This window comes from Lepidochelys kempii, chromosome 3 (genome assembly GCF_965140265.1).
Source record: "Lepidochelys kempii isolate rLepKem1 chromosome 3, rLepKem1.hap2, whole genome shotgun sequence".
NCBI classification, from domain to species: Eukaryota; Metazoa; Chordata; order Testudines; family Cheloniidae; genus Lepidochelys; species Lepidochelys kempii.
The window spans coordinates 136,380,324-136,392,522 of record NC_133258.1 but is presented as its reverse complement, the minus strand read 5'-3'; positions in this window follow the sequence as shown (position 1 = coordinate 136,392,522).

The following is a 12,199-nucleotide window of genomic DNA, read 5'->3' as shown; positions in this document are numbered from 1 at the left end:
AACTGAAGAAAGCACAAATGTATTGACTGTGTCTGGAAATACCAAAAAAAAAAAAAATAAAGGGGGAAAAAAAAGTTGGGCAGCTGTATTCAACAGAGAGCGTTAGAAACAAAAAAGACAAAATACTGATGACCCAGATTATCATATTTCCCAGACCTTATCAGAAAATCAACAAAATCCCAACTTCTTGCCAGCAAACATTTCTATGTCTTTAATAAAATGAATCTTCTGCTGAAGAGGTACCTCTGTGTCTGAAGGGTGGTATCTGATTTTAACATCTATGCAATTCTATGCTGGTTAATGTAATGACAGTATGTGGCATAATTCCTCAGTTAAAAGTTTTTTTTGCGGGAGGGGGGGGAGTTTTGTGTGTGTGTGTCAGCTGGGACATCTGCTATCATGCAAAATGGCAGCTGTCCAACATGAACATTTGAAGTAGATTGGAGCATCAGGCATTTCTGGTGTCTGACTGATGCTAATTTATACTAATATATTTCTTCTGCCTTTTTTGGTTTTGGAAGGAATACGCTGAAGCAATGCTGTCACTATCCTCAGTAATCCACAGTAGAGAGCAAATAGATATTAAGCAGTGAGCAACAGTGCTGCAATAGTTTATGTCCAAACATTATCATCATAAGTTTGCTTATTATACTTCAGCATCAATTCCAGGTGCTATACATAAAATTGCATAACATCTTCTATTGTAACCCCGGTTTACAATCTCATAGATTTATAGACTTTACGGTTAAACAGGACCATCGTGATCATGTAGTCTGACCTCCTGCACATTGGAGGTCACAGAACCTCACCTACCCACTCCTGAAATAGACCCCTAACCTCTGATTGAATTACTGAAATCCTCAAATCATGGATTAAAGACATCAAGTTACAGAGAATTCACCATTTACACTATTTTAAATCTGCAAGTGATCTGTGACCCATGATGCAGAGGAAGACAAAACCCCCCAGGGTCTCAGCCAATCTGACCTGGGGGAAAAAGCCTTCCCAATCCCAAATATGGTGATCAGTTAGATCCTGAGCATGTAGGCAAGAACCCTGGCAGATACCTGGGAAAGAATTCTCTGTAGTAACTCAGAGCCCTCCCAATCTAGTGTCCCGTCTCCAGCAATTTAGGATTTTTGCAGTCACTCATAAATTACCTAACACTTCATCCTGTATGCTGAAATATTCCAGGTTTAGTGTCTACTTGAAGGGTTTTTCCCTTTTAACTTCAAGCAAAAAAAGTTGAGCTGTTGTACATCACAAGAAAAGAGTTTTAAAACAAAAATGTATATTTAATAGCCCTAGAGCCAAAACACCCAAGTTAAGCATCTGTTTAAGTGCCTTGCTGGAATGAGGCCAGAATTTGGACTGCACCCTTTAGGGAAATTCATGGTTTCTTAATGAGAAGGAAAATTGACTAGCAGAAAAACATCAGTGGTTTTCTGTAATTATTTCAAATTAATCCCATGAATTATTATTTATTGGTATTTTTGTAGCACCTAGGAACTTTCAATCCTGAATCATTGTACAAACAAGTCACAATAGAGACAATCCCTGCCTCAGTTTATAGGCTGCAGATAGGACAGATAAAATGGGATAGATGAACAAAACAGACAAATTGGATAGGGGAGGGTTGAGAAGATGAGGCATCTGAAAAACTAACAGTTGAGCAGAATGCAGAAGTCACAGGAAGATATCATTCTTTTTATTAGATTGAATACTAGAGCAACAGATCTTGGGAGAGTTCCTAGTATTTTATGCTAATATATACCCTGAATCCCTTTGTTTTTTAACGTCACTGTCACGCTCACAACTGTGAGTGCCTACCTCACAAGCGGACAGTGTCTAACCACATTGGCTTTTCACTGATGATGGTGAATAAAGAATGTACTTTTGAGTCTCTGACACAATGTACTTTTGAGTCCAGTCCTCACACACAATGGCCATTTGTTTTGGAATTAGCATTTTTCTGATAAAGTCCTTTGTTAGCATTCCATAAGGCTTCTTTGATGTCTGATGAGGTCTTTAGTCACAGGAGTATTCACAATGTAAATGTTTGCTATCACGTTATGTCAGGACACAGATAAGTATAAACAATGTATGTAACATCCCATTAGTTTTATGAAGTTTAGACACCCAATACACTTTTTTTTTCTCTCTCTCTCTCTTTTTCAGCACTCTGGAGAGTAGGAGATTTAACAATCACTTTGATCTATGCTAATATGCAAGTGAATTGGCCTGAATACACTCTGACATGACCTGATCTGCCAGTGTCATAATCATCATAATCTTTCATATATCAGTGTTCTGCAGCTTTTTCTAATTTAGATTGAATTTAGTAATTGTGTATTAAATTATCATAGGTGCACTCCTGTTTCTACAATTTCAAGCTCACCAGAGTGAAAATCACCTCTGGTGCTTTTCTTAAATTTGGAGACTCTTCGAACACACGGAGTCCAAGGATCATGACCATAGACACAATGACAAGTACAAAGTCTTATCTGTACTACAGATTTTATGAAAGCAATAAGTAAAGTTGCAATACCCAGGCATATAGAAATCCTACAAAAAGCCATGCAGTGACTAAGACTGTGGTCATACATCCTCAAAGATTTTCGAGGGTCTGGTGGATCTCTCAACAGACAATCATGCCAGAGGGATGGTTTCTGCTGGAGTTTTCCGTGGGGTCGTCCCATGGGGTTGTCCTGTGGGGTCTTCCCACTTCTACCCAACCAGAGAACCTCTTTTATATTGTTGTTCTGACCATACCTAATAACTTATGCATTTGCATGAGAGATTCAACCCTCTTTTCCTTATGTGTACTTCCATAACCCATGAATGTTGGGGTGTCCCATTTTTCATAAGTTGTTTCTTAGTTCCTCTTATTCTCACTAGCATCTATACACAACATGTACCCTGCAGTCAGGACAGGATATTCCATTATGGTATAATCAGGTGTCTCATGATCTTGGACAATATCTGGATGCTTATTGTAATCTAGTTTTTTGTAACTTTACCTATTGGCACATCTTTTACAGTAAACTTGTGACCTTACTGGCATACGGTTATTACTAGGTCATCCACTCATGTCAAGCATTCTTAAGCTTATGGCCTAATATGGCTAAGCTAAAATGTTACAGGTTTCAGCCCATAAGCCTTGCATTCCAGCCCTGCTTCACTTATATATCTAGTACACATTTGTCACTCCTAAATACTTGTAAATCTTATACTTCTACAATCCTACAATTTAAATCTATTTATTTTACATTAATTATATATGAAATAACTTATGAATTGACCATAAGACTACATAACACACTGATAAATGGGTGATAAAATGAATAAATTGGCTACTGTTCTTATGAGAAAACTCATTGCACAGTGGATACTCTAACCAAACAGCATATCATCTTTGTGAAGAAGAAGAAGAAGAAGAAGAACCTATGGTAAGGTTTGCTAATCTGGGCATAATTTATTGCCATTCCTTGTGCAAATAAAAAAAACCTGCCTGACAAAATAGCCAATAGTTCGTAAATTATGCAAGCAATTGCTTTTGCATTTTGGACTGCTTCATGCATATGCCCGATTTTAAAAACCAGATCCCTGGGGGCTACATCTGATTTCATTTACATCAGCGTAAATGATGCATCTGACGAAGTGGGTATTCACCCGTGAAAGCTTATGCTCCAATACGTCTGTTAGTCTATAAGGTGCCACATGACTCTTTGCCGCTTTTCCATGGATATCAGTGAAGCTACTCCTGATATATTTTGGCATGAAGCAGAATCTTCTCTATGAATTGGAATTATACATATCTTTAGCATATAAAGGTATATTCTGTGTATACAAAAATGGTTAAAAATATGTTATGCATTAAAATTGCTTAAGTAGGGGGGAAAAACCACCAGCCATGTGATGATCACAATACAGTCATGTTAACCTAACCATTCACACCTGCTCTTTGCAAAACAAAATACAATTAGGACTAACTGTTCCCCCTCCTAAGATTCATAAACCTACACAAGGCGGCTCTGCCCTGGGATGGGAACTCTGAATGGGATTCCAGGCTCTGAACTGAGATTAGATTTAATTACAGCAATTAATTATCTCAGTGGGGGCAGCACATGTATTCAGCATTACAAATTATCACAATTATGGATTGTGATACCCCTCTTCACCTTACTTCATAGGTCCTTTCCTTGACTTTAGTGGAACAACTCATGGCCCATGGAACTATTCAACATGAATAAGAGTCTCACAACTGGCCTTAATGCATGGCGGGGAGTGGGCGGGGTGTGTGTGTGTGTGTGTATAGAGTTATTTGATTTAAAATATTTGCACTGATTACAATAAAGTTTTATAATGGTGAAAGAAAATTAATTCTGCAAAACTGACAATTTATGATAGATTTCCATATACCTTAGCACAGGTTACTTGAACTTCATCACGCCGCTTTCAGATGTACTGAGTATGCCTTTAGATTGTAAGGTAGTCCCACAATAGACACTTTTTATATAAAAATCGTTAATTAAAAAAAGGAAGGCTGATAACCATTAGTTATTTTGAACATCCTGTGAAATGTTTCCCTCCTTTTCTTCCCCTTCTTTCCCCCAGAAATGAATATGGCCACAGTTCTTGTCACTGACTTAGTTAACCTGCTCTGCTGATCCTCTGCAGTAAAGCCCTTTAAGATTTCCTGCTGCTTGTGAATAAACTAACTCCATGTGTGAGTCAAGAACATGAGTAGCATGAAACAAATATCATGTGGCTCTCTTGATTACAGGGAAATCTAAGTGAATTCCTTTGAAAAGCTTCCTTGCGAGAGACGGCAGGAGAGCTCTGCAGTGAAAACATGAGGAATCTCATTGAAACAAGGTATTTATGTTCCCATTGAATACATAGCTCCGTTCCAAAACAGAGCAATTTTTTTCCATACCTCTTAATAATACATTCTGAATTAATTAGCTACACAATAATAAATGCAGCAGGAAATGGAGAAGAACCCACAGACTAAAAGAAATTAGCTTGGTTTCATTTGTCCTGTTATCACTTGCTCCTTTTTGAGTAACCTCCTTTACTAGTTGGTTGTAGTCTCTGAAACTGTCTCTCCAACAGAGAATTGAATGATTCCTAACTGAACTAGTGGGATAGAAATAGGTCATTGTGTCCATACTAACCCTGATGATTCATGTTCGGAACCACTGCAGGTTTGCCCCACCCCACCACTGGTGCCATTCCGAGCTGTTCCAGATGCAACACGAGGTGAGTACCGTTCTCAGATTTCCCGGCATTGGTACCAGAAGCAGATGTATAGTTTCTATGGTACATAGTGCACAATAGCATCTGTTCACACTTTATTGTTCTAAGTTTGTTATTTTGCCTACTTTAAATGACTTTGTCCAGCACAAGGAGCTACACTTGCCTTATGAAGGGCAGGGGGCATGCCCTACAAAAGGCACAGTGGATCCCTTAGATCTCCTGCTGGACCAACTCTGGAGCTAAATACATTATGAAGAGCACATCCTGCCAGAAGGGGAAGAGTCTGATTTTATCATTTTTCACTCAGTCTATATTTTTGTTTTTTTCATGTTGTTCTCTTTTATTGTCTTTGCTAGTTATGCTTATGGATGCTTTGTTTTCTAGCTGATCTAACTGATCTTTTCTCACTTGTGTACCCTCCTGAGAGTCAGACTTGGGAGTGTCTGAGTCCAGATCTGGCTAGCATGCATCCCTCCAGGCCCCTCCATGTGAACCATATAGTTCTACTCACTTTCCTTCCCCTACCTATTTTGGCAGAGCCCTGGTATCAGTCCTGGAGAGATGAAGAGAGGCAACACGTGAGTGCTGGTGCAATACAGGAAAGTAGATTAACTTGAGGGGAGAGAGAAGCTTTACTGTGAAGTCCATTGATTACCCTGCTTTGGGATTTTTTCTCTCTCTTTTTCAGCACTCTGGAGAGTAGGAGATACTGCTCAGAAAGGGTCTGAGTCTCCAGGGCAACCCTGACTAAAAGGAAACATTTGGGTGGGAATGACTCTATGCATGTGTATGTGTGCTGGTCTCCATGGGTGTATCAGTCTGTCCATGAATTAACCATCTTTTGTTGTTGCTGTTTGTATTTTCCAGATGATCCCCTGTAGGATCCTAACTAAAAAAGTTTTTAAATTGTTATTTCACAGTTTTATTGTTGCTCCGTTAGTTAGGGTGTCTGTTTTGGGAGGTTTATTAATTTCATTTTTGGAGGGGGTTATTGTGAATAATTTTTGAGTTTTATGTAGATGTCCAAAAAGCAGTGGTTTTCAGGGGTTTCTCTATTATATACATTTCTCATTGCAGTAGTATATGATTAACATATACTTACGCAGGCCAAAAGAGAATTTGAAGAGCAACTAGCAAAAGATACAAAAAGTAATAGCAATTTTTAAAGTATTTCAGAAGCAAGAAGCCTACCAAACAATCAGTGATTCCACTGGACAATCAAGGTTTTAAAGAAGCTCTCAAAGAAGACAAGGCTGTTGCGGAGAAGCTAAATTAATTCTTTTCATTGATCTTCACTGAAGAGAATGTGAGGGAGATTCCCACACTTTAGCCATTCTTTTTAGGTCACAGATCTGAAGGACTGTCCCACATTGAGGTGTCAGAAGAGGAGGTTTTAGATCAAATAGACAAATTAAACAGTAATGAGTCATCAGGACCAGATAGTATTCAACCAAGAGTTCTGAAGGAACTCAAATATGAAATTGCAGAACTACTAACTATGGTATGTAACCTATCATTTAAACCAGCCTCTGTACCAGATGACTGGAGGACAGCTAATGTAACACAGATTTTTAAAAAAGGCTCCAGAGGCGATCCTGGCTATTAAAGGCCAATAAGCCTAACTTCAGTACCAGGCAAAATAGTTGAAACTATAGTAAAGAACAGACTTATCAGACGCATAGATGAACATGATATGTTGGGGAAGAGTCAACATGGCTCACCTCACCAAACTATTGGAATTCTCTAAGGCAGTGGTTCCCAAATTGTTCCGCCGCTTGTGCAGGGAAAGCCCCTGCCAGGCTGGGCCGGGCCGGGCCGGTTTGTTTACCTGCTGCATCTGCAGGTTCGGCCGATTGTGGCTCCCAGTGGCTGCAGTTCGCTGCTCCAGGCCAATGGGAGCTGCTGGAAGCTGCAGCCAGTACGTCCCTTGGCCCGCGCTGCTTCCAGCAGCTCTCATTGGCCTGGAGCAGCGAACTGCGGCCACTGGGAGCCGTGATCGGCCAAACCTACAGAAGCAACAGGTAAACAAACCAGACTGGCCTGGCAGGGGCTTTCCCTGCACAAGCGGCGGAACAATTTTGGGAACCACTGCTCTAAGGGCATCAACAAACGTGGACAAGTTTGTTCCAGTTGACATAGCATACTTGGACTTTCAGAAAGCTTTTGACAAGGTCCCACACCAAAGATGCTTAAGCAAAATAAGCAGTCATGAGTTAAGATGGACAGTCCTCTGATGGATCAGTAGCTGGTTAAAAGACAGGAAACAAAGAGAGGAATAAGTGGTCAGTTTTCACAGAGGAGAGAGGTAAATAGCAGAGTTCCTCAAAGATCTGTACTGGGACCACTGCTGTTCAACGTATTCATAAATGATCTGGAAAAGGGGGATGAATAATGAGGTGCAATATTTGCTGATGATACAAAATTACTAAAGATAGTTAATCCAAAGCAGACTGTGAAGATCTACAAAGGGAGCTCACAAAACTGGGTGACTGGGCAACAAAGTGTCAGATGAAATTCAATGTTGATAAATGCCAAGTAATGCACATGGAAAACATAATCCCAACTATACATATAAAATGATGGTGTCTAAATTAGCTGTTACCACTCAAGGAAGAGCTCTTGGAGTCATCATGGATAGTTCTCTGAAAACATCAGCTCAACGTGCAGCAGCAGTCAAAAAAGCCAACAGAATGTTAGGAACCATTAGGAAAGGAATAGATAATTAAACAGAAAATATCATAATGCATCTACGTAAATCCATGGTACACCCACACTTTGAAAACTACATACTGTTCTGGTTGCCCCATCTCAAAAAAGATATGTTAGAATTGGAACAGCTACAAAGAAGGGCAACAAAAGTGATTACGGGTATGGAACAGCTTCCACCCAAGGAGAGATTAAAAACACTGGGACTGTTCAGTGTAGAAAAGAGTTGACTTAGGGGGGGATCTGATAGAGGTCTATAAAATCATGAATGATGTGGAGAAAGTGAATTGGGAAGTGTTATTAACCCCTTACACAACACAAGAATCAGGTGTCATTCAATGAAATTAATAGGTATCACATATAAAGCAAACAAAAAGAAGTAGTACTTCACACAATGCACAGCCAACCACTGGAACTTGGTGCCAGGGGATGTTGTGAAGGCCAAAAGTAAACTGAGTTCAAAAAAGAACTGGATAAGTTCATGGAGGATAGGTTCATCAACACGTATTAGACAAGATGGTCAGGGATGCAACCCCATGCTCTGGGCATCCCTAAACCTCTTACTGCCGAAAGCTGGGATCAGATGACATGGGATGAATCACTTGCTAATTGCCCTGTTCTGTTTTTCCCTCTGAGGCATCTGGTGCTGGCTACTGTCAAAAGACAGAATGCTGGTCTCGATGGACCATTGGCCTCACCCAGTATGGCCATTCTTTTACTGTAATAAGTAATCTCTTTGTAATGTCCCCTAGTGCCCTTCAACATGGTACAGTTTCAAACAGAACTATGTTAAAGCGCACTGGAGAACCTTTAGTGTACAGCAGCATGGTCTACACAGAGCAATTAATGTTCAACATGTTAGCGTGCTTTACAAATCATACCCCCGTAGTCAGCATTACTGCTCCGTGGAGACAAGCCCTTAGACACCAGTAACCATTTCTGCTGTTTTTCTGGTGTTTATTGGATAAACACAGATTTCTTTTTTGTTTGTTTTGTATCAGGCTTGTTTTATTAGTGTTTACTAGTTAAAACTGAAAAGCAGAAGCCCTATCTTCACTGCACAGGGATTCATGTTCAGAGGGTAAAGGACTGGGTAGAGCCAGGAACAGCTGAGCTCCATGTCAGTTGCTCTTGGGCCTGGCTTGAATGGGGCACTTCAGGGGCTAGGAGAGTAGAAACCAGCTCTGGGTTCTGCGTGCAGCTAGCCTGACAGGTGACAGAGCCAGTATTCTGAACAGTCCCAGTTGCCACTGAAGAATGGGCCAGAGCATTCTTGGATATCCCTGGGAGGACTTTTGGAATGGTTTGCGCTATTATGACAGCTTCAACCTGTCCACACTGTCACTAAACCAGGGCAGGCTGAAACAGTTCTTACTGTATTTAGTCCTACTGAAATAAAATCCAGTCTAACTAGTATACAGCATGCATGTAAACCATTGGAGGCATATTTGTATTGGTTGTTAGGGGGATTAGAACTGATCTTTGAATTGTATATTTCTCTAGTGTAGACAAGGTCTGATTGTGTGGATGTTGTCCACCAGCACAGAATTTGTTTCTGTTTGTCCCAATTTCAAAGTTTTACATTTCAGACAAGGGTAGGACAAAGTCATGTTAAGAATTGTAATATTTCTTGATCCAAGCTTGAACATGTACTGGTTGATAGCGTTTAAGCATTTTACTGGCAGGAAATCAGAGATCACCTCACCAGTGACAACTTTCATAAAGTAAGCATTCTCTTCTAGGGAATGTTCATCATGACTTCCTGGCATCAAGGCTGTAGTGATGACCAAATAGATATAACGTATAATCTGGCTGCCCCTCTAACTGCTGCTCCTAGCTCTACCGCTGTGGATGGTGTCCTGGCAACAGACCTTGTGCGTTCCCCTGCACAGGGGAGGAGGGCAGGCTTTAGAAGACAGCAATAAATCCATTAAACCCTCTCCGAATATTACCTATTTGTGTGAGCCATTATTGTTGATGCCATACAGATGTTTTGCAGTCACAAGTGGGAGGTGGTGGTGCTTGCAATTATAAATGATAAGAGCACAACAAAAGTTTCCTAGAGTTTTATCACACAACAGAGCCAGGAAAAAAAAAAATTGTCGCCACTGAGCAACATGAAAAAAATACTACTGTTTTAATACCTCCTAATTTCATTTTCTTCCCAGTAAAAGCTGGAGAATAGCGTGACATGTACTTTGGAGGATTTTCTTTTCTAATTTTATTACAATTGCTACTTAGTAATTGGATAGCAAGATAGAAAGAGAGATAAATATGACTATAAACACAGCAAAAGCAAATGAACTTCAGCATTGCTATGACACAGAACAATAACAATCTCCTGTTATTTATGGCATCAGCACTGCATTATCCCTCTGGACTATTACTGCAATAATGGACTATACATTTTACTTCAGCTTCAGTTACTTGAGTAATACATCAATATTTGCTACGACCGCCAAGATTTTCATAAAGACAAGCAGTGATAAATAAAGCACCCATTCCAGAAACATACATCAGGAGCATGGAGCTAAAAACTATGTGCTCCATTTCCAGCTGACTTAGAGGCACTTATTAAAAGGAATCCCAAAAGGAGGTGGTGCAAAAAAATGATAAATTGAATCAGAAGTTTAGGAACATGAGATATAATTAGAATGTTAAATCAGCTTGGGACTGTGTCTTAATATATAACTGTGATTGTCTAGTGTGCTATATGCGAAGAAGTGGAATCTCAACACTTTCCCACACGAGCAGTGGGGATAATGCAGTAGGGTGGAAGAGGAGAAGCGGGCTGCAGTTTGCAAGTATAGACCTGGGGGGTTTTAAAGCCACAGCCCATCCTAAATCCATTACATCCATTATACTATGCATCACATTCCTTCTAACAGATACATAGTGTCTCTGTGTGTATTATATTAGTATATAAATATATATCTTAGTAAGTGCAATTTTGCCTGATTCATGAAGATGGCCAAACTGATTCAGAGTAATTCAAATTCCTCCACACATAGGGCTGGTTGTTTACCTGCAGATAGATTTAGAGCTGGTTCTACTCTGTGCTTCAAGGGTTATGTGGAGGCAGAAGGGAATCCCCCTGTTCCTGGCTTTGTCAAGCAGCACCCCCTAGAGCTTTCCCTCCTCCGTGTCTGGTATAATAAAAGTTCCCCCTCCTGTTTCAATCTACTTTAACCACTGACTCTACTATATGTAGTATATTTTATTGCCTAGGGACAGCTCCATGTTTGATGAATGTTGCTGGTGTGAGTGACTGCAGGCTATTGAAAGACAGACATTTTCTAGTTTGCCTATGGCATATAAGTCCCTAAAGCAACATTTTCTCAGCAAAATTCTCTCAGTAGCCTCCTTTAGTATTTTTTCAATAGGGTGCCACCATGCCTTTGCTGAAGCATTGAGTAACTCAAAGGTTGAACTACTGCCAAAAAACTCCCAAAGAAACAATATGAGTCTGTGTCAATTGCTAAGATTTCCTTGGCTTTAAATATGTTTTCCTTTAAAAAAACCAGGCAAATAGCATCAAATGCTTTCTCATTCCATTTAGCATCTCTGACAACTCTCATTTGCTCTTTCCATGTAAAGCAAAAATCCCATTAATTTCAATTTGGAGTTTCAGAGGAAAATTGCAAGGATCTGTGGGAAGGGGAAGGAGCCCACATTACATTTGAGTAGAAACATTTTGACCTGCATTTGACCTGCAATTTGAGATCTCAGATCAAACATTAAATTTTAATGGTACATCCTGGGAGAACGAAATATTTCAGTTCCTACAATCTGTATACCAACTAAGCCAAGCACATAATGCATCTTCAGGCTTATGGAAACTAAAATCCTGACCCTGCACTCATTAAGTCAATAACAGTTTTGCCATTGGCTTCCTGGGGAGCAACATCAGACCCTAAATGCAGAAATCTTATTTTTAGTGCATTGCAGAGACTTTTTCCCCAGGCATGCCATTTCATGACACTATAAATTGGTGTAACTCCGCTGTTCTGTTACTATCAAAACAGAAGGGAGAAATAGAGATAAAACTAAGAAGCTGATAATACATCAAGAGCAGTCTTTTATTTAAAAATGTGTTAATCTCAAAAAGTTCAGGGGTTTTAGCCTCTGTTCTTATATATGGGACTATTTGTATGGAATGAGTCATATATCCATCAAATTCATACCCAAGAGACCGCTTCTCTGCAGGTACTACCAGAAATTAGAGATGAGC